Source organism: Oncorhynchus mykiss, chromosome 11 (genome assembly GCF_013265735.2).
Source record: "Oncorhynchus mykiss isolate Arlee chromosome 11, USDA_OmykA_1.1, whole genome shotgun sequence".
Classification (NCBI taxonomy): domain Eukaryota; kingdom Metazoa; phylum Chordata; class Actinopteri; order Salmoniformes; family Salmonidae; genus Oncorhynchus; species Oncorhynchus mykiss.
Window position 1 is genome coordinate 28131792 of NC_048575.1, and position 23466 is coordinate 28155257.

Sequence of the window (23466 nt, forward strand, 5' to 3'; positions counted from 1 at the left end):
ACTCTGATCCCAGCAAAACTAATAACATCATGCTTGAATACATCCAGGGAGGCAGCAGCATATTGTTCTACACCATCGGGGAGTTGTTTGTTTGTGGAACAGAATAGCCTACACATTGCAGAAGCAACATGGTGTGCTTCTATAATGGAAACTGTCATCAGAATAGCCTACTAATATACTATACTACTACTATTACTACTGTAACACAAAATATGGATTCTCATAATTTGATATAACCTACTTTATTGTGTAATAGAAAAATATGAAAAAGAATGACGACCCCCAAACTGTTTGCGGTCCAACTACAGTAACACAACCCATGCCTATGTGAAACTCACATTTCATTCTAAGATAGGACAGCATAGGCTACTTATTATATTGTGTATGCACAGATCTTGATCGGGAGCACAGAGCATTGCAGGGCTGTTCATCATAAATTCAAATACTGGTTGAAGATTAAATAACAGTCTGCATTTTTTTTGCATCATACCTCTACTGTACTTGCAAGCGTCAAGTCCTGTTTATATTGATAATTTGGAGGCTTACATTTCAACGTCGCTGATTGGCTACATTTGACGAGCTAACCCAGTATTCTAAGAGACATACCATTTCACTCAAAAAGGGGGGTTCGGGAACTATGCGCTTGCAACACATTCCATTCTTTACAAAATGCATGAAAAATATCGAAATAAATTCAAACTATGTTTTCAGTTTCTACTTGTCTGACTATTACCAACATAAATTTGAGTAAGATTTTGATTGAAAGAGCAGCGACTTACTACTCTCTCCCCCGTCATCCTTAGCTCGAGGTACAGCTCAAAATGGCTGTAGACAAACAGTTATGAAGATCTGCCGTTCTACAAGAAATGAATATGTCGCAATTGACAAATTAACGAAGAAGCCTCCAAAACAACTGGGGATACAGGTGAGATGTCTGAAAGTAACTCTACAATTTGTTCTAAGCCTTTCACCGTTGGCAATAGAAAATAAATCCCAATGGTAATGAGCTTGTTGGGCAATGATATTACGATGTTAATTTCAGCCAATAGGAAAGTAAGGATACAGAGGGAGCGATTAGCAGGCTTCTTTGGCCTTTTCATAACATTGTATATCAGGAAAAACACACGCTACCAGTGTACAACCTGTGTGTTTAGGTGTGCGAAATAGCTGTGAATGTGTGCTTTCCACTGATTTTCAAACATGAAAGTCGTGCATATTCTTTTTGCATTTAGCTACAGTAGACTAGGTCATGTATCAACTCATGCCATAATGCATAGGGGTTTCCTCTAGTTACCACAGCCACAAAGTCATTTTGTTGTTGACTTTTGGTCTTAATTTTAGGTTAGGCATACAGGTTAACAGTGGGGTTAATGTTAGGTTTAAATCACATTTTAAGAAGATAAATTGTAGAAATTAGGCAGGGTTTGTGATTTTGTAGCTGTGGGAACTGTCATATAGGCCAGTATTTTGTCCATGGCACCTTCACAATCAGCCAACATTAGAAAACAGACTAGCTTTATTTTGCTATTCGTATTTGGAATTGGAAAAGCAATATGGTAGGAATCATGTAACTGCATGGTTACATCTAACTGCGCAGGTGCCAGAGAGATACAGTGGAACTGATAGTGGCCTGTAGACTAATCCCCAGTGCCACGAGTGAATAGGCAAATTGAATAATTTGTAGAAAAATTCTAAATAGAAACATTCACTACTTGTGCCATGAGTGGTTTTATAAGAAGAGAAAATAGAAAGGCCACCAAAAATTCTGAATCTCCATCCCCAACTACATAATTTTCGGTCAAGATAGAACTGCCAAAGGGGGTGGAGTTGCCTGCAGAGTTCTGTTTTGTTATCCAGGTCTGTGCCCAAACAGTTCTAAAGCTTCTACTTTTAAAAATCCACCTTTCCAGAAATAAGTCGCTCACTGTTGTCACTTGTTATAGACCCCCCTCAGCCCCCAGCTGTGTCCTGGACACCATATGTGAATTGATTGCCCCCCATCCATCTTCAGAGTTCTTACTTTTAGGTGACCTAAACTGGGATATGCTTAACACCCCGGCCCGTTCTACAATCTAAGCTAGATGCCCTCAATCTCACACAAATTATCAAGGAACCTACCATGTACAACCCTAAATCCGTAAACATGGGCACCCTCATCTTGACCAACTTGCCCTCCACATACACCTCTGCTGTCTTCAACCAGGATCTCAGCGATCACTGCCTCATTGCCTGTGTCCGTAATGGGTCCGCGGTCAAATGACCACCACTCAAATGCTCCCTAAAATACTTCAGCAAGCAGGCCTTTCTGATCAATCCTGGCCCCGTTATCCTGGAAGGATATTGACCTCATCCCGTCAGTAGAGGATGCCTGGTTGTTCTTTAAATAAGCATGCCCCATTCAAAACATGTAGAACTAAGAACGGCCCCTGGTTCACTCCTGACTTGACTGCCAGCACAAAACATTCTGTGGCGTACTGCATTAGCATCGAATAGCCCCTGTGATATGCAACTTTTCAGGGAAGTCAGGAACCAATATACACAGTCCGTTAGGAAAGCAAAGGCTAGCTTTTCACACAGAAATTTGCATCCTGTAGCACTAATTCCAATAAGTTTTGGGACACTGTAAAGTCCATGGAAAATAAGAGCACCTCCTCCCAGCTGCCCACTGCACTGAGGCTAGGAAACACTGTAACCACCGATAAATCTACGACAATTGAGAATTTCATTAAGCATTTTTCTACGACCGGCCATGCTTTCCACCTGGCTATCCCTACCCCGGCCAACAGCTCTGAACTAGAGGTTGACCGATTAATCGGAATGGCCGATTAATTGGGGCCGATTTCAAGTTTTCATAATCTGAAATCTGTATTTTTGGGCATCGATTTGGCCGATTTAAAAAAAAATAAAAAATAAATAAATAAAAAAAAATATATATAAAAAATTACACCTTTATTTAGTCTTTATTTAACTAGGCAAGTCAGTTAACACATTCTCATTTTCAATGACGGCCTAGGAACGGTGGGTTAACTGCCTCGTTCAGGGGCAGAACGACAGGTTTTCACCTTCTCAGCTCGGGGGATCCAATCTTGCAACCTTACAGTTAACTAGTCCAACGCTATAACGACCTGCCTCTCTCTCGTTGCACTCCACAAGAGAGACTGCCTGTTACGTGAATGCAGTAAGCCAAGGTAAGTTGCTAGCTAGCATTAAACTTATCTTATAAAACAATCAATCAATCATAATCACTAGTTAACTACACATGGTTGACTATATTATCTAGCGTGTTCTGTGTTGCTTATAATCTGACTGAGCATACAAGCATACAAGTATCTAAGTATTTGACTGAGCGATGGTAGGCAGAATTGCGTCAAGCATTGCGCTGTTTATGACTTCAAGCCTATCAACTCCCGAGATGAGGCTGGTGTAACCGAAGTGAAATGGCTAGCTAGTTAGCACACGCTAATAGCGTTTCAAACGTCACTCGCTCTGAGTCTTGAAGTGGTTGTTTCCCTTGCTCTGCATGGGTAACGCTTCGAGGGTGGCTGTTGTCGTTGTGTTCCTGGTTTGAGCCCAGGGAGGAGCGAGGAGAGGGACGGAAGCTATACTGTTACACTGGCAATACTAAAGTGCCTATAAGAACATCCAATAGTCAAAGGTTAATGAAATACAAATGGTATAGAGGGAAATAGTCCTATAATAACTACAACCTAAATCTTCTTACCTGGGAATATTGAAGACTCATGTTAAAAGGAACCACCAGCTTTCATATGTTCTCATGTTCTGAGCAAGGAATTTAAACGTTAGCTTTCTTACATGGCACATATTGCACTTTTACTTTCTTCTCCAACACTTTGTTTTTGCATTATTTAAACCAAATAGAACATGTTTCATTATTTATTTGAGGCTAAATTGATTTTATTGATGTATTATATTAAGTTAAAATAAGTGTTAATTCAGTATTGTTGTAATTGTCATTATTACACTTTTTTTTTTTTTAATCGGCCGATTTAATCGGTATCAGCTTTTTTGGTCCTCCAATAATCGGTATCGGCATTGAAAAATCCTAATCGGTCGACCTCTAATCTGAACCCCCCTCAGCAATCTGCCCAAACCCCCCTGCTTCTCCTTCACCAAAATCCAGACAGCTGATGTTCTGAAACAGCTGCAAAATCTGGACCCCGACAAATCAGCTAGGCTAGACAATCTGGACCCTCTCTTTCTAAAATTATCCACCGCAATTGTTGCAACCCCTATTACTAGCCTGTTCAACCTCTCTTTCGTCTCGTCTGAGATCCCTAAAGATTGGGAAGCTGCCGCGGTCATCTCCCTCTTCAAAGGGGGAGACACTCTAGATCCAAACGGTTACAGACCTATATCCATCCAGCCCTGCCTTTCTAAAGTCTTTGAAAGCCAAGTTAACAAACAGATCACCGATCATTTCCTGGCCAAGGCTTTCGACTGTCAATCACCGCATTCTTATTGGCAGACTCAATAGCATTGGTTTCTCAAATGACTGCCTCGCCTGGTTCAACAACTACTTATCAGATAGAGTTTAGTTTGTCAAATTGGTGGGCCTGTTGTCCGGATCTCCGGCAGTCTCTATGGAGTTGCCACAGGGTTCAATTCTCGGGCCGACTCTCTTCTCTGTATATATCAATGATGTCGCTCTTGCTGCTGGTGATTCTCTGATCCACCTCTACGCAGATGACACCATTCTGTATACATCTGGCCCTTCTTTGGACACTGTATTAACACACCTCCAAATGAGCTTCAATGCCATACAACACTCCTTCCATGGCATCCAACTGCTAGTAAAACTAAATGCATGCTCTTCAACCGATCGCTGCCCGCACCGGCCCTCCCGTCAAGCATCACTACTCTGGACGGTTCTGACTTAGAATATGTGGACAACTACAAATACCTAGGTGTCTGGTTAGACTTTAAACTCTCCTTCCAGACTCACATTAAGCATGTCCAATCCAAAAGGAAATGTAGAATTGGCTTCCTATTTCGCAACAAAGCGTCCTTCACTCATGCTGCCAAACATACCCTCGTAAAACTTACCATCTTACCAATCCTTGACTTCGGCGATGTCATCTATAAAATAGCCTCTAACACTACTCAGCAAATAGGATGTAGTCTATCACAGTGCCATCCGTTTTGTCACCAAAGGCCCATATACTACCCACCATTGCAACCTGTATGCTCTCATTGGCTGGCCCTCGCTACAAATCACCTGGCTCCAGGTCATCTATAAGTCTTTGCTAGGTAAAGCCCTGCCTTATCTCAGCTCACTGGTCACCATAACAACACCCACCCGTAGCATGCGCTCCAGCAGGTATATTTCACTGGTCATCCCCAAAGCCAACAACTCCCTTGGCCGCCTTTCCTTCCAGTTCTCTGCTGCCAATGATTGGAACGAACTGCAAAAATCACTGAAGCTGGAGACTTATCTCCCTCACTAACTAGAAACATCAGCAGTCAGAGTAGCTTACCGATCACTGCACCTGTACACAGCCCATCTGTCAATAGCCCGCCCAACTACCTCATCCCCATATTGTTTTTTTTGCTCTTTTGCACCCCAGTATCTCCACTTGCACATCATCATCTGCACATCTATCACTCCAGTGTTAATGCTAAATTGTAATTATTTTGCCACTATGGCCTATTTATTGCCTTACCTCCCTAATCTTACTACATTTGCACAAACTGTACATAGATTTTTCTAATGTGTTATTGACCGTATGTTTGTTTATCCCATGTGTAACTCTGTGCTGTTTTTGTCGCACTGCTTTCCTTTATCTTGGCCAGGTCGCAGTTGTAAATGAGAACTTGTTTTCAACTGGCCTACCTGGTTAAATAAAGGTGAAATAGGATGCACATCTGTAGTATGGCCTTTCTCATGTGATGATTTCACTTTCTCACTTCCGCTCATGACGATATAATGCTATTTGTTAGCGCAATTTTATAATGATGCACGGTCGCAGGGGTGGGCAAACTTTTTGGCTCGAGGGCCACATCGGGATTTTGAAATTCAACCGAGGGCTGCATTTTTGGGGCGGGGGGCTCCTGGGTGGCGTAGCGTTCTAAGGCACTGCATCGCAGTGCTTGAGGCATCACTGCAGACCCGGGTTTGATCCCAGGCTGTGTCACAGCTGGCTGTGACTAGGAGACCTATGAGGCGGTGCTCAATTGGTCCAGCGTCGTCTGGATTAGGAGAGGGTTTGTCAGGCCAAAGATTTCCTTGTTCCCATCGCGTACTAGCGACTCCTGCGGCGGGCTGGGCGCAGTGCACGCTGACACGGTGTTTCCTCCGACAGATTGGTGCGGCTGGCTTCCGGGTTAAACAGGCATTGTATCAAGAAGCAGTGCGGATTGGCTGGGTCGTGTTTTGGAGGAGGCACAGCTCTCGACCTTTGCCTCTCCTGAGTCTCATCGCTGCTGCTTCCGTATGGACAAGGTTGTAACTACCAATTGGGGAGAAAAAAGTACTTTGCCCACCCCTTGCACTAGCGGCAACCTGCCTTGTGGGTGGTAGATCATTGGATCTGGTTAATTAGATTGTATTGAATTAAATATTGTTGTATCTTGCTGTTCTAGACCTCTATCTGCTACTGTTGGCTCTCTGGATTGTATTTTCAAATTGTTATCACAGAATGTCAATTCTGAGTTTGTCCTGATGGGTGATTTGAATCAGGACTGGCTAACATCTAGCTCTGATCAATTTAAAATTCTGTGCAATACCTACAATCTCACTCAGATTGTCAACAGTGTAACTCGGTTGAATATAACATTTCCTCTGAAATCCTCTTTGATTGATTTGATCTTAACCAATACTACTCATCGTTTTAATGCTTCTGGTATTTTTGCAAATGACATAAGTGATCACTGTACTATTGCCTGTGTGAGAGATGGTAAAATTCCTAAGAAATCTCCATGTGCTATTACGAAAACAAACTGGAAGTGTATTGATATTCAAGGTTTTTTACATGATGTATCTAGCATTGAATAGAATAGAATGGAATTAATCCCTGATGTTGAACTAGCCTTTTTTTACTTCCACAATTCCAGGATGTATGCCATAGGCATGCCCCTTTTAAATAAATCAGGATTAAAGGCAGAGAGAACCCTTGGTTTACTAAGGAATTTACAAAAGTCATAAGGGAACGAAATGCTGTGTGGGCTAAAGCAAGAGGGACTGGTTTGGCAGATGATTGGATGGCTTTTAAACATATTAAAAATATGGGTGTGGCTATGATTCGTAAATTGAAAGCAGACCAATACCTGAAATCTACTTCACAAAATGTAAATAATCCATTCAAAGTTTGTCAAGTAGTGAAAGGTTTGGAGTGCAGAAAAGATACACAGCTTCCTAAACAATTGTTGGTCGACACACAGATTGTAACTGAGAGAACCTCCATTCTGAAAGCCTTGAACCAGCATTTTTTTTAGACGCAGGCAGTTTATTTGAAAAGGTCAAAGGTATAATTGAGCCCCCTATAAATTTACCTGACACCCCTGTGCACTCCTTCACCAGGTTCTCCTTTTCATTCTTCTCTGTTTCAGAAGTGTGTAAAGCCCTGAAAGAAATTGATTTAAAAAAAATCCCCTGGTCCTGATGAACTAGACCCCCGCCTCCTACACCTAGCTGCAGACATCATTGTTCCCCCGTAACATGTATTTTTAACCTTACGCTTGATGTTAAGGAAATACCCAAGTTATGGAAATCTGCTTTTGTACTGCCTCTCCTGAAAGGTGGCGATCCCTCGCTACTTAACAACTATCGACCCATATCGAAATTGTCTGTACTGTCAAAGGTACTGGAGTCCTTAGTTAGTAGGCAGCTAAATACCTACTTCCAAGAAAACAACATCTTAAATGGAATGCAGTCAGGTTTTAGGTCTGGCAGCACTGTTTCAGCAACATTGAAGGTTTTTAATGACATCCACTGTGCTCTTGATAAGAAGTTACATTGTGTGTCTGTTTTTATTGATTTGTCAAAGACTTTTGACACTGTGTTAGTGCAAAGGTTAAAATGTTGTGGAATTACTGGTCATGCTCTAGATTGGTTTATAAATTACCTATGGTTGTAAATCTGAGTCCATAAAGGTGTGCTCAGGTGTTCCGCAAGGTTCTATTTTGGGCCCACTGTTGTTCATTTTGTATATCAACAACATTGGGGATCTAATTGAAACAGCGGATGTTCATTTTTATGCAGATGATACTGTTCTTTATTCAAGTGATAGTAGTTTATCTTTAGCTTTTGAAAATGCCCAAAGAGCATTTAACATCATACAACAGAATCTGTATGATTTAAAACTGATTCTAAATTCGGGTAAAACAAAATGCATGGTATTTTCAAATGCCAGGCATGTTACAAATCATGTCATTGCTTCATTGGCTGGACATACTATAGAGCAAGTTAAAGTGTACAAATATTTGGGTGTGTGGGTTGATGATAAGCTGAGCTTCACTGTGCATGTAGAGAACTTGATAAAGAAGCTCAAACTGAAAATAGGATTTTATTACCGGCATAAGGCTTGTTTTTCTTTTGATGCCAGGAAGGAGCTGGTACGATGTACATTACTGTCAGTTTTAGATTTTAGTGATGTTATATATATGCAGGCCTCAGCCACTACCCTGAGAGCACTTGATTCAGTGTATCATACAGCCCTCAGGTTCATTACAAATCAAAAACGTCTAACACATCATTGTGATCTCTACAGCGCTGTTGGCTGGTCGTCATTGACCTTGTGTAGGCTTAAACACTGGTATACACTGATTTATAAGGCCATACTGGGTAAAATGCCATTTTATCTCTGTTCTTTTTTAGTCAGGTCAGTAAATAAATATCAATTACGGTCCCATTCTGATTTGCAGTACCAAAAATTAGAACAGGTCATGGTAGAAATAGTTTTAGTTACTTAGCACCTTCGTCCTGGAATTCTCTCCTGAATATTTTAAAATGTGATGATCTAGTTTCGTTGGTGGAGTTTAAACACTTGATCGATGTATATATCATAGAAGAGTGTAATTGTTTTTAGTCAAGATGTTTGTGTTTTGAATGTAATATGTAATTGTTGTACTGTATGTGTGTTTATGGTTTTGTTTAATGTTGTGTTAGTGTATGTAAGTTGTTTTGTCTGAAACATTGTTCCCCCTGCTGCTATTGGACCAGGTCTCTCTTGGAAAAGAGAGATTATCTCAATGAGCAAAAACCTGTATAAATAAAGGTAACATTTAAAAAAATGAATTTGAGGACTGCAAATAGAAATAGTTTATTTATGCTTATTAATAATAAGCCATTGTCAACTTCCCGTCCGTGGTTATTTTGCTCACTGTCACCCTATGTTTACATAAGATTGATTTCGTACAGAAAAATACTGTTGTTTAAAAATGCAACTGTGGCCATGTAAATAACTGTTAGGCTACTCGTTTTGAATCCACCAGTGGCACCTTGTGTGACCATAAAAGTCTGTGTGCAACCGGACAGGCACAATAAAATAATTTTGTTACAAAAGTTACTAACCTGCCGTCAGCTAAAATGGCAAGGGAACTCCTCACTCTGTGCAAAGCGTCGATTTAATATCTCAAGTTTTCACTGTTGTTTTGTAGAACCATCTGCAACTGGGCACAGACATTTCTAAGATGCCTTTTTTCTGAGAATGAAGAAAGTATCGCCATTAACAAGTTAATTGAAAAATTCCATGCAAGGCTTTCCATTAGTGAACCTGTAACGGGTATGGAGAATCACGTACAGTTGAAGTCGGAAGTTTACATACACTTAGGTTGAAGTCATTAAAACTCGTTTTTCAACCACTCCACACATTTATTGTTAACAAACTATAGTTTTGGCAAATCGGTTAGGACATTTACTTTGTGCATGACACAACTAACTTTTCCAACAATTGTTTACAAACAGATGATTTCACTTATAATTCACTGTATCACATTTCCAGTGGGTCAGAAGTTTACATACATTAAGTTGACTGTGCCTTTAGCTTGACATCATAGGAAAATCCAAATAAATCACCCAAGACCTCAGAAACAAATTGCAGACCTCCACAAGTCTGGTTCATCCTTGGGAGCAATTTCCAAACGCCTGAAGGTACCGTGTTCATCTGTACAAACAATAGTACGCAAGTATAAACACCATGGGACCACGCAGCCGTCATACCGCTCAGGAAGGAGATGTGTTCTGTCTCCTAGAGATGAACCTACTTTGGTGCAAAAAGTGCAAATCAATCCCAGAACAACAGCAAATGACCTTGTGAAGATACTTTTGTACATGTTTCCTCCAGCATCTATCTCCACAGTAAAACGAGTCCTAAATGGTCATAACCTGAAAGGCCGCTCAGCAAAGAAGAAGCCACTGCTCCAAAACCGCCATACAAAAGCCAGACTACGGTTTGCAACTGCACATGGGGACAAAGATCATACTTTTTGGAGAAATGTCCTCTGGTCTGTTGAAAATTAAATAGAACTGTTTGGCCGTAATGACCATCGTTATGTTTGGAGGAAAAAAGGGGAGGCTTGCAAGCTGAAGAACACAACCCCAACCGTGAAGCACGGTGGTGGGGGTGCTTTGCTGCAGGAGGGACTGGTGCACTTCACAAAATAGATGGCATCATGAGAGAGGAAAATTAAGTGGATATATTGAAGCAACATCTCAAGACATCAGTCAGGAAGGACAACAAAGTCAAGGTATTGGAGTGGCCATCACAAAGCCCTGACCTCAATCCTATACAAAATTTGTTGGCAGAACTGAAAAAGCGTGTGCGAGCAAGGAGGTCTACACACCTTACTCCGTTACACCAGCTCTGTTAGGAGGAATGGGCCAAAATTCACCCAACTTATTGTGGGAAGGTTGTTAAAACAGTTAATCAATTTAACGGCAGTGCTACCAAATACTAATTGAGTGTATGTAAACTTCTGACCCACTGGGAATGTGATGAAAGAAATCAAAGCTGAAATAAATCACTCTCTACACTATTATTCTGACATGTCACATTCTTAAATAAAGTGGTGATCCTAACTGTCCTAAGACAGGGAATTTTTACTAGGATTAAATGTCAGGAATTGTGAAAAACTGAGTTTAAATGTATTTGGCTAAGGTGTATGTAAGCTTCTGACTTCAACTGTATCCTGTTAACAATTCTTTAGCAAGGCTAAATTAGCCATCATTCAACAGATTCAAAATTGGCCTACAAACGCTTATCAGTTGCGGTATGACCGTTGAATCTCCAATAATAACTATGCCATTCCAAACACCGAAACCATAAAAAAAACACAATAATTCATAACCCAGCCCATTAAAAAGTGGCCAGTGGAATGTAAGAGGACAGCACGCTTCTTTTGATTCTAAAATGAAGGAAATCGGTAAAACATTGTAGATCCTCCCGCAGCTTAGAATGAGCAGCATATTATAATATAGATGTTGTAAACATGTTCCCCTTAAAACATAGTATTTCCTATTTCATGATGACCGAGAAAATAACTGAATTCAGTCAGATGAATGGCAGTTGGACTAGGAATAAATGTGAGTAGAAACATTGAATATGCACACTCAGTGTTTCTGAGGACACGCCAAGAGAGGGAGGCCTATAGTGTGATTCACTGAGGTGGATTTATGATGGCAGGATGGAAAAGGGGGGAACTTTCCACTAAGGAAGAGCCATTTAAAATCTTAGCCCAAGACCAAACGATGAAGATGTCAGCTTCCGTGTTTGTTGTGTTCCAGGGTGATATCCTTACCATATCGCTTTTATTTTGCTTTCCATGAAGCGGCATGTGGACACAAAGGCCTACTCTGATCTCTCTATCGACTGGACCACAGCCTGTATGTTTGCTAATGATACCCTATACATTCATATATACAGTGGGGCAAAAAAGTATTATATATATATATATTATAAATCCACCAGCGTTCTACAATTACACTATTAGTTTGTGTTTCTTACATCTGCAAACAGCTAGTCCTGTTGGGCCGCTACCTGGGGAGGCAGGTAGCCTAGTGGTTAGAGCTTTGGGCCAGTAACCGAAAAGTTGCTAAATCGAATTCCTGAGGTAAAAATCTGTTCTACCCCTGAACAGGGCAGTTAACCCACAGTTCCTAGGCCAACATTGTAAATATGAATTTGTTAACTGACTTGCCTAGTTAAATAAAGGTAAAATAAATGTAAAAAATGCTAATCGCTAGTTAGCTGGCTAGCTAATAAAATGTACTGAGTCACATTAAATGTAGCTAGTTATACAGCCTGGTACCAGTGATGGTGTAGCCCTAAATCAGCAGGTTGTTTGTGCAACAGTATCTTTCAAATCAAAAGAGGAATAGGCGAAGTAGCTAAGATTAAACATTTAATGTAGCCAAAGATAATAGGGTCCCCTAGGAGTTTGTTTTATACTGTTCAATGAAAAAGATCAGAATGGAGAGAGACCCATTGAAATCACTTAGAATGTGTTTTCACCCTGGGGTCACACACTACTCATAAAGCAAATTTAGAACTTGTATTATTCAACAACATAAAAGACAGTCCAAAATGTGAAAACATATTGTGATATTATAGAGTTGGGCAAAAAAGTATTTAGTCAGCCACCAATTGTGCAAGTTCTCCCACTTAAAAAGATGAGAGGCCTGTAATTTTCATCATAGCTACACTTCAACTATGACAGACAAAATGAGAAATACAAATCCAGAAAATCACATTGTAGGATTTTTAATGAATTTGCAAATTATGGTGGAAAATAAGTATTTGGTCACCTACAAACAAGCAAGATTTCTGGCTTTCACAGACCTGTAACTTCTTCTTTAAGAGGCTCCTCTGTCCTCCACTCGTTACCTGTATTAATGGCACCTGTTTGAACTTGTTATCAGTATAAAATACACCTGTCCAGAACCTCAAACAGTCACACTCCAAACTCCACTATGGCCAAGACCAAAGAGCTGTCAAAGGACACCAGAAACAAAGTTGTAGACCTGCACCAGGCTGGGAAGACTGAATCTACAATAGGTAAGCCGCTTGGTTTGAAGAAATCAACTGTGGGAGCAATTATTAGGAAATGGAAGACATACAAGACCACTGAATCCCCCTCGATCTGGGGCGCCACGCAAGATCTCACCCCGTGGGGTCAAAATGATCACAAGAACGGTGAGCAAAAATCCCAGAACCACACGGGGAGACCTAGTGAATGACCTGCAGAGAGCTGGGACCAAAGTAACAAAGCCTACCATCAGTAACACACTACGCCGCCAGGGACTCAAATCCTGCAGTGCCAGACGTGTCCCCCTTCTTAAGCCAGTACATGTCCAGGCCCGTCTGAAGTTTGCTAGAGAGCATTTGGATGATCCAGAAGAAGATTGGGAGAATGTCATATGGTCAGATGAAACCAAAATAGATGTTTTTAGTAAAAACTCAACTCGTTGTGTTTGGAGGACAAAGAATGCCGAGTTGCATCCAAAGAGCACCATACCTACTGTGAAGCATGGGGGTGGAAACATCATGCTTTGGGGCTGTTTTTCTGCAAAGGGACCAGGACGACTGATCCGTGTAAAGGAAAGAATGAATGGGGCCATGTATCGTGAGATTTTGAGTGAAAACCTCCTTCCATCAGCAAGGGCATTGAAGATGAAACGTGGCTGGGTCTTTCAGCATGACAATGATCCCAAACACACTGCACGGGCAACGAAGGAGTGGCTTCGTAAGAAGCATTTCAAGGTCCTGGAGTGGCCTAGCCAGTCTCCAGATCTCAACCCCATAGAAAATCTTTGGAGGGAGTTGAAAATCTGTGTTGCCCAGCAACAGCCCCAAAACATCTCTGCTCTAGAGGAGATCTGCATGGAGGAATGGGCCAAAATACCAGCAACAGTGTGTGAAAACCTTGTGAAGACTTACAGAAAACGTTTGACCTCTGTCATTGCCAACAAAGGGTATATAACAAAGTATTGAGAAACTTTTGTTATTGACCAAATACTTATTGTCCACCATAATTTGCAAATAAATTCATAAAAAATGCTACAATGTGATTTTCTGGATTTTTTTTTTCTTTCTCATTTTGTCTGTCATAGTTTAAGTGTACCTATGATGAAAATTACAGGCCTCTCATCTTTTTAAGTGGAAGAACTTGCACAATTGGTGGCTGACTAAATACTTTTTTGCCCCACTGTGTGTGTGTGTGTGTGTGTGTGTGTGTGTGTGTATGTGGACACCCCTTCAAATTAGTGGATTCGGTTATTTCAGCCACACCTATTGCTGACAGGTGTATAAAATTGAGCACACAGCCATGCATTCACCATAGACAAACATTGACTGTACAATGTCCTTACTGAATAGCTCAGTGACTTTCATCGTGGCACCGTTATTGGATTCTACCTTTCGAACAAGTCCGTTTGTCAAATATCTGCCCTGCTAGTGCTGCCCTGGTCAGTTGAGAGTGGTGTTATTGTGAAGTGGAGACGTCTAGGGGCACCAACGGCTCAGCGGAGAAGTGGTAGGCCACACAAGCTCACAGAACGGGACTGCCGAGTGCTGAAGTGCGTAGCGTGTAAAAATCATTGGTCCTCAGATGCAACACTCACTAGAGCGTTCCAAACTGCCTCTTGAAGAAACGTGGGCACGAGCTGTTCGTCCGTAGCTTCATGAAATGGGTTTCCATGGCCGAGTAGCCTAAGATCATGCGCACTGCCAAGCGTCGGCGGCTGGAGTGATGTTAAGGTCGCCGCCGTTGGATTCTGGAGCAGTGGAAATGGTTTCTCTGGAGTGATGAATCAGGCTTCACCATCTGGCAGTCCGATGGATGAATCTGGGTTTGGCGGATGCCAGGGCAACGCTACCTGCCCCAATACATAGTGCCAACTGTAACGTTTGGTGGAGGAGGAATAATGATCTGGGAGTGTTTTTCATGGTTTGGTCCCCTTAGTTCGAGTGAAGGAAAATCGTAATGCTATAGCATACAATTTACATTCTTGATAATTCTGTCCTTCCAACTTTGTAGCAACAGTTTGGGGAAGGCACTTAAATGTGGGGGGGGCATGACAATGCCCCTGTGCACAAAGCGAGGTCCATACAGAAATGGTTTCTCGAGATCGACCCTGACCCCAACCCCTTTTAAACACCTTTGGGATGAATTGTAACACCGACTGCAAGCCAGGCCTAATCACCCAACACCAGTGCCCGACTTCAATCATTTTCTTGTCTGAATGGAAGCAAGTCCCCACAGCAATGTTCCAACATCTAGTGGAAAGCCTTCCCTTAAGACATAAGAGCGGAGGCTGTTATTGCAGTAAATGGTGGACCGACTCTATATTAATGCCCGTGATTTTGGAATTAGTTGTTTGACGAGTAGGTGTCCACATACTTTTGGTCATGCATTTCTTTTGTATCATGTTACATTAAAAAAGGGATTCCCTCTGTTTTATTTCATTAATAAAGTCCAATAGAGTACAGTGGAAGTGTGGAACTCTGATCTATTGTAAACACACTCTGTTTGAAAGATGTGGAGCGCTTACTTTGGCATGTTAGGAGCTACAGTGTGGTTTCACATGTGGTGAGATGAGAAGACAGGAGAGGGGTGAGTGAGGGGAGAGGGGTGAGTGAGGGGAACGGGAGGGGGAGGGGGTGAGGGTTGAAAGAAACTTGTCTGTTTTATTTAATAATTCCAGTCAATTATGTCGGTATCGCCTATTTGTTGCAAGAACGAAGAGTGAATTTATGCTTAGCTCTGCTCATCTCAACTCTGTAGACATTTTAAATGATAAAGCTCACCCTTGTGTTTTATTGTTGAAAGAACACGAAGGCATGTTAGACGCGTGCCAAGTCTTTATGATAGAAGACGGGAGGTCGGTTCTGGAGAATAGTTAGGCTCTATGGGAGAAGTATCATATCATGGTATGAACTGAGAGCTGCTATGCAAGGTGAGACTATACCTACATGCCAAAGTATACACATCCATATACAGTACATTCTGTATTTTATGTGTAATGTATTCTCAATGTTATGGTAATTGAGGTTGTAATCTTGCTGTCAAATGGGACATCAAGTTTTTCTTAGAAATGCACATTTTACTAAATGGTAAATCCAATCCATTATTAACATTTTGCCAAAATTATATAGCCTACAATTTCTTTGCTGGATTTCCCTCAAGTCTCTTTTGCTTATCAGCTTGAACGATGAAAACATCTGTAAAATAACTTGACCAACCTGACCTACCTCAAGATGTTTTCTACCTGGAAGATGTTTTCACTCAGCCCTACCTTAACCAGAAGGCCTTAATATCTATTCAGGCCTGCATAAGAGCAGCTTGTCAGAGGAAAAGGAACGTGCATATAAGTCTGAATAATGAATAAGGTCCATGTTGTGGATGGCTGGATGTGGTACAGGTACAGAAATAGTCTAGTGAATGTTTCAGTCAGTCACTGGTTAGGCCTAAATTGTGCTTCCTAGAAAATAGAAAATTCAAGATGCTTCCCGACTTCGTAATAAAGGAATGGACGTCGCTTGGGCGTGTATTTATGGTGACAGTTGACATTGTGTGACGTGAACGTGGTTCAACCTTCTGACAAGAACGTGTCAGTTTCTGATGTGCACTTTTAATGGAGTAGCTTTATACACTGAGTATACAAAACATTATAAACATCTGCTCTTTCCATGACAGACCAGGTGAATCCAGGTGAAAGCTATGATCCTTTATAGATGTCGCTTGTTAAATTCGTGTAGATGAAGGGGAGGAGACCGGTTAAAGAAGGATTTTTTTTAAGCCTTGAGACAGTTGAGAGATGGATTGTGTATGTGTGCCATTCAGAGGGTGAATGAGCAAGACAGTATTTAAGTGCTTTTTGAACTATAGTAGCAGGTTTCTGTTAGGAAAATTTGGCGCCGGACATTTGACCCGGCAACATTTTAATTTACCAGAAATTTGAGAAATCTGCCGGACCCATATGCATTAGGGGCATAACCTGGTTAGGGCGTCCAACCACGGTGCTCAGAATGACAGAAATCCTATTTTTAGATTATCGTCATTCATATTAACAGAACATGCAAGTCGAGGATGCAACAATGTCCAGTCCTTCTTACCCAATTCTAACGTGCACTTTGACGATGTTAGAATACCTGTCCATATCTAATTTTCGTCATTCAACAAGATGAGTAATCCATCAATCTACTATCCCCCATAGTAGAAAAGTTAACCTATTCTATTGGTCAGCTTGTCGAGAAAGAAATGGCCTATTCCAAACAGACTCTGGGACAGTTGTGGGGAGATAGATCCCAAATTCATACAACCAGTAGGCCTAGGATACATGTTAAAGTATTTGGTTTGAAATATACGTAACTATCAAAAGTCAATGTAATTTCCAAAATATACTTAAGTATCAAAAGTAAAAGTATAAATCATTTCAAGTTTCTTATATTAAGCAAATCAGACGGCATCATATTCTTGTTTATTTAAATTTACAGATAGCCAGGTGCACGCTCCAACAGTCCGATATCATTTATAAACAAAGCATGTGTTTAGTGAGTCTGCCAGATCAGAGGCAGCAGGGATGACCAGGGATGTTCTCTTCATAAGTGGGTGAATTTTAGAATTTCTGTCCTTCTAAGCATTCAACATGTATTTTGAGTACTTCTGGGTGTCAGGGAAAATGTATGAAGTAAAAAGTATATCATTTTCTTTAGGAATGTAGTAAAGTAAAAGTTGTCAAATATAAATAGTAATGTACAGATACTAAAGTAGTACTTTCAAGTATTTTTACTTAAGTACTTTACACCACTGGGTAGTACGTGCCATGCATACCGATTTGTGTCAAGAACTGCAACGCTGCTGGGTTTTTCCACGCTCAACAGTATCCCGTGTGTATCAAGAATGGTCCACCACCCAAAGGACATCCAGCAAACTTGACAGAACTATGGGAAGCATTGGAGTCAACATCAGCCAGCATCCCTGTGGAATGCTTTCGACATCTTGTAGAGTCCATGCCCCGACGACTTGAGGCTGTTCTGAGGGCAAAATGGGTTGCAACTCAATATTAAGAAGGTGTTCCTAATGTTTGGTATAGTCAGTGTATGTGACGCGTTATGCTTAGTAAGCCACTTCAGTTTTTCATTGTTATTTCAGTGGTTCATTGTCCAGTAATAGGTTGAGCATACTGTATTTCCATGTAATAATCACGTTCTCTGGCGCCAGTTCTGAGCCACCATCAGTTGATAAGAGGAAGCCGTGTGTCCGGTGTTCAATAATGAAGTTGTAATAACAACATGAGAAAGCTGAAAGGACGCTGGCTCACGACCTCGCGACGTCCTGTTTCAGTCATAAAGGCACCTAGCTGGACTGCGAGCACGTGAAATGAAACCGTTTCTCATAATGTAAACTCGAAGCTCTGTTTAGTAAGGAAGGAGTCAAGGGAAAGGCTGTAATGATGACTGGGTCACCGGTGAGGAGAAGCAGAGAAGAGAATACCTTGATAGTTAGGATATGACAAGAAAGCCGCTGGTAGAGATTAGAGGTCAACCGATTTTTTTTTTTTTTTTTTTTAATTAAAAAAATAATAATAATTGTATGTATTTGTAATAATGACGACTACAACAATACTGAATGTACACTTTAGCCTCAAGTAAATAATGAAACATGTTCAATTTGGTTAAAATAATGCAAAAACAAAGTGTTGGAGAAGAAAGTAAAAGTGCAATATGTGCTATGTAAGAAAGCTAATGTTTCAGTTCCTTGCTCAGAACATGAGAACATATGAAAGCTGGTGGTTCCTTTTAACATGAGTCTTCAATATTCCCAGGTAAGAAGTTTTAGGTTGTAGTTATTATAGGACAATTTCCCTCTATACCATTTGTATTTCATTAACCTCTGACTATTAGATGTTCTTATAGGCACTTTAGTATTGCCAGTGTAACAGTATAGCTTCCGTCCCTCTCCTCGCTCCTCCCTGGGCTCAAACCAGCAACACAACGACAACAGCCACCATCGAAGCAGAGTTACCCATGCAGAGCAAGGGGAACAACTACTAGAAGGCTCAGAGTGAGTGACGTTTGAAATGCTATTAACGCGCGCTAACTAGCTAGCCATTTCACTTCGGTTACACCAGCCTCATCTCAGGAGTTGATAGGCTTGAAGTCATAAACAGCGCAATGCTTGACGCACAACGAAGAGCTGCTGGCAAAACGCACAAAAGTGCTGTTTGAATGAATGTTTACACGCCTGCTTCTGCCTACCACCGCTCAGTCAGATGCTTAGATACTTGTATGCGTGTACGCTCAGTCAGATTATATGCAATGCAGGACACGCTAGATAATATCTAGTAATATCATCAACCATGTGTAATTAACTAGTGATTATGATTGATTGTTTTTTATAAGACCAGTTTAATGCTAGCTAGCAACTTACCTTGGCTTTCATATTTTTCTAATCCATGCCTGCTAAGTCATTTAATAGCGCAAGCATTGGAGAAAACTTACATCGAGTTTGTTTCATGTAGGCATTTTGTATTGAAATATGTCAGTGACATGATGTGACATTGCATGCAGTAAGGTTGAATTCCATGCCCACTCCCTTTCATCTCTGTGTAACTCCCTAGCCCAGCAGTGGGTGTGGCACGTACGTGTGCTCAGAGGCAGGAGGGAGAAGTTTAGTTTACTTTCATCCTCCTGTCTCCAGGCCTCCTCCCATTCTTTCTCTCTCTCGTTACCTCTCTCGTTACCTCTCTCCCTCCATCCTCCTGCTATGATTTAGGCGTCAGCTTAGCTCACTCCCCCTCCCTACCTCCTCCTCTGGCTGGATCAGGTTACCCTGCCATTACTCAGACGTTCCCCAGCGCGGGTACTCTGCGTCAGGGGCGGGGAGGCTGCCCTGCCGCAGTGCCTCACCGGTCCACTACCAGACCAGGCCGACTGCCTGGCGCACAGGGCAGACCACAGACGCCTCTGGTCAGTGGAGCCGCTCCAGCTATGGCACAGGCTCCGAGGAAAATGACACAGTCGGGTGAATGGTGGCTCAGCTGGCTCTCTATAAACCCCAGCGCTGTATTTCATGCTCTGTTACAGAGTAGGATGTGGACCTAGGAGCTAGCTAGGTTATTTCATCATCCTGCAGTTTTGAGAGATGATGATCATAGATCTCTTAGATGGTTTTATTTTAAAGACCTTATATGTTTTTATTTTAAATATACTTTTTGTGCTTGAATATAATTCTTCTGGGTACATTGTTAAAACTCCTAAAAAAACTTCTTATTTTGCAAGATATTTTGCAGCTCATGTAGGCAAGGCAACCCAGAATCTTGACCCCACTATTCTATTTAGAGGCAACGCCGTCCATCGAAGACCGACCGCACAACAAGGCCTGCTCACAAAGTCAGACAGAGATTTGTGGACCTCATCGTTTTATGGTTGTGTAATGTCGGGTCTCTTGACGAGTAAAATGTCTTGTTAAACCTTACACCACCCTACTCCCATAAAAGTGAGTGATGTAGGCCATAGATGCAGGGGAGTGGGGGGGGGGGGGGGGGGGGGGGGGGGGGGGGGAACTGGGAAGGGATTGGTGAGTGGTCGGTCTGGACAGAGGCTTCTTGGTCAATGCATGATGCTGTAGGATTTTCACTGGCTGATCTTTATTGACTAAATGGATGCTGAATGAAACCAAATATCTGAGAAGCTGTCTGAGATATTGTAGTGTGTGGGATCGTGTGTGTTCCTAACAAGACTTCCAGGTCAGACTAGACCTGGGCCGTTCCGTTCCTCCATTCCTTAATTCTAGTCGACAAATGCCTATGCATAATAGTTTCCCTAGGTAGGCAGTTACCTAGGGTCGGGTTCCCCAGACTATATTCATTATGTCAACAGCCAAGTTGAGCCAACAGCATCACAAGACACAGTAGCTTTAGCATTATCTGATGATACAGGTCAGCCAGCCTATCGAAGGTAATCCAGTGTAATTGAGAAGGGAAGCCATGTCGTCGGGGAGGCGGAGGGCTCGGGGCGGTGATCTGTTCATTCCTCATCTCTATAGTTGTTTTTATAGTAATTAGACATCTGTGCTTGGGAATAATTGTCTAGTAGCAAGGGAGCAAGAGACGGGTCCTGTGCCTGAGGGGTTGTTGGTTCTGTCACAGACAAAACAACAGGGCTGCAGACAGACTCTCTTGTTTATTGCAGCCTGTTTCGTTGCCTTCCACTCTGTCCTCCCTCCCCTGTGCAGTGTGTGCGTGCATTCGTGTGTCATAATGTATGGCACAGCAGCATTATTTGCACAGGAGAGATGTTTTTTATGTGATTTTTGTCATGTAGAATTATAGATGGGGTTTGGAATATTTAGGACAACCTAGATCCAGGGCGTCTTTTTGCCCTGAAGAGTTCAATTAGACAGCAGGAAGATTGTTCTCTCTCTCATATCTTAGAAATCATAGGCAGAACGGAGATCTTCGGTTTCTGTGATCTTATTCCAGAAAGTCTTTCTGATTGCGGTGCATCGTTCCGCTGATGTTTTGAAATCAGGCTGTTAATGTCACTAGGAATGAAGCGGACAGTTTAATAGATACAAGTTTGAAATATCAGTATGAACGTTTGCTTGAGAGTGCACGTAAATGTACGTACAGCCATGGCCATGAGTAGTACAGTGCCAAGTGGTGGAATAAGGGAACTGCTTGTCAAGCATAGAACGGGGAAATGATATGTTGAAATTGTGAGAGTAATAATTAAATCATTTTTTGATTTCATCTTATTTCCATTGTGAATTCAACATACTGTAACTTGACATGCTTTATAATTTGACCACATCAGTACAGTAATTTGTTAAATGAGAGGTACGTGTGAAAGTGAAACCATTGTTGACATACTATAAAAGACTGAGGTAATGGGAACTAGACGGAGAGATGCCTGATCTTGCTCTGTTTAAAGCTTTGGCCAACGCTGCATTTTGCAGAGAGCATGTTTTTAGAGACTGGTGGGGGACATTTTCTGCAGAAAGTACAGATTTGCTCTTCAGCTATCGTTTCCAAAAACCAACTTTATAGGATTTTTGCGAGGATTTAAGAAATACCCTGTTTAAAAAGGCGAACAAATGCCATTCCGGTGCACATCCAAATGCTATCCACCCTCAGGTATTTGGCAACAGGCACTTTTTTCAGCAGGAGCTCGTTGACCGTCATCTCTCAGCCCTCGATAAGCCAATGTTTTTGATGCAATCATCAGCAAAACAAACAGTAACACATACAATTTCCATACACCATCCCCACAACAGGTTGAAGTCGAGACGTATTTCTTTGCCAGGATGCCATCAATGGTTTCTCAAATACAAACGGAGCAATAGACGGCACCCACATCTCCATAAAATCACATCACAAAACAATTTAAATGATGTGAACAGAAAAGGCTTCCACTCTTTCTGTGCAGGTGATGCGCAAAAGACGCTGATGAATTCGGTGGCCAGGTGGAACGTAATGATTCCGTCATTCTGCAGAACAGCACTGTTGGCCTATACTCTTACAGGAGGGAGCTGTTGAGAAAGGATGGCCTATTGATGAGTGTTGTCTACTTGTTTGAAGTATAATTCCTGTTGCTAAAGCAACTTGATTGAATTGGTCCTCTTTGTAGTTATGTGTTTTATTTTTACTGGTCACGCCACAACTGATCGAGCCAAATATTTTTTGGGGTTGTACTCAATCTCTGACACTAGTACCTCTATTCAGTGGTGGAAAAAGTACTCAATTGTCATACTTGAGTAAAATACTACTTGAGTAAAGGTCTAAGTATTTGGGTTTAAATATACCTAAGTATCAAAAGTAAATGGAATTGCTGAAATGTACTTAAGTATCAAAAGTAAAAGTATAAATAATTTAAACTTCCTTATTTTAAGCAAACCAGACGGCACAATTATTCAGTTTTTTATTATTATTGACGGCCATGGGCATGCGCCAACACTCAGACATAATTTACAAATGAAGTGTTTGTGTTTAGTGAGTCCGGCAGATAGGAGGCAGTAGGGATGACCGGGGATGTTCTCTTGATATGTGTGTGAATTGGACCATTTTCCTGTCAAAATGTAACGAGTACTTTTGGGTGTCATGGAAAATGTAAGAAGCACATTATTTTCTTTAGGAATGTAGTGAAGTATAAGTTGGCAAAAATATAAATAGTAAAGTACAGATACTTTTTAAAATACTAAAGTAGTTTTTTTGGGGTATTTTTAGTTTACACCACTGCCTCTATTTCAGCTTTGGAATTTCAACATTTTCTTTGCTTTCTTTGAATGCGCAGTTGTATTTCATGGTACGGCATTGTATATTCCCAACGGGTTAAAGGAATCATTCTGACCATATATGGTTACGGTCATGCATGAGCACTGAGGCGGAGAACAATTGTTATTTACCAATGGTTATCTCCTTTTCAGTTTGCGTATGATGCTCGTAGGATTTTTTTGATAAATCATACTTTTTCTATGGACACATACGACCATTCTAAAATTCCATTTGTA

At 41.3% G+C, this 23466-nt stretch overlaps 1 protein-coding gene across 5 annotated transcripts in view; it reads left to right on the plus strand.

Annotated features, from left to right (window-relative positions):
* The first annotated feature begins 330 nt into the window (after nt 1-330).
* The window catches only part of LOC110535556 (zinc finger protein 438), a 117365-nt gene continuing 94229 nt past the window's right edge, over nt 331-23466 (plus strand). For 4 of the 5 annotated variants that reach the window (XM_036935286.1, XM_021620623.2, XM_021620622.2 and 1 more), the window contains exon 1: nt 333-925. The gene's annotated coding sequence lies outside the window, so the exon portion shown is untranslated. Of the gene's footprint in view, nt 926-23466 lie in introns of all 5 variants that reach the window. The other variant, XR_005034610.1, reaches the window with a different exon arrangement.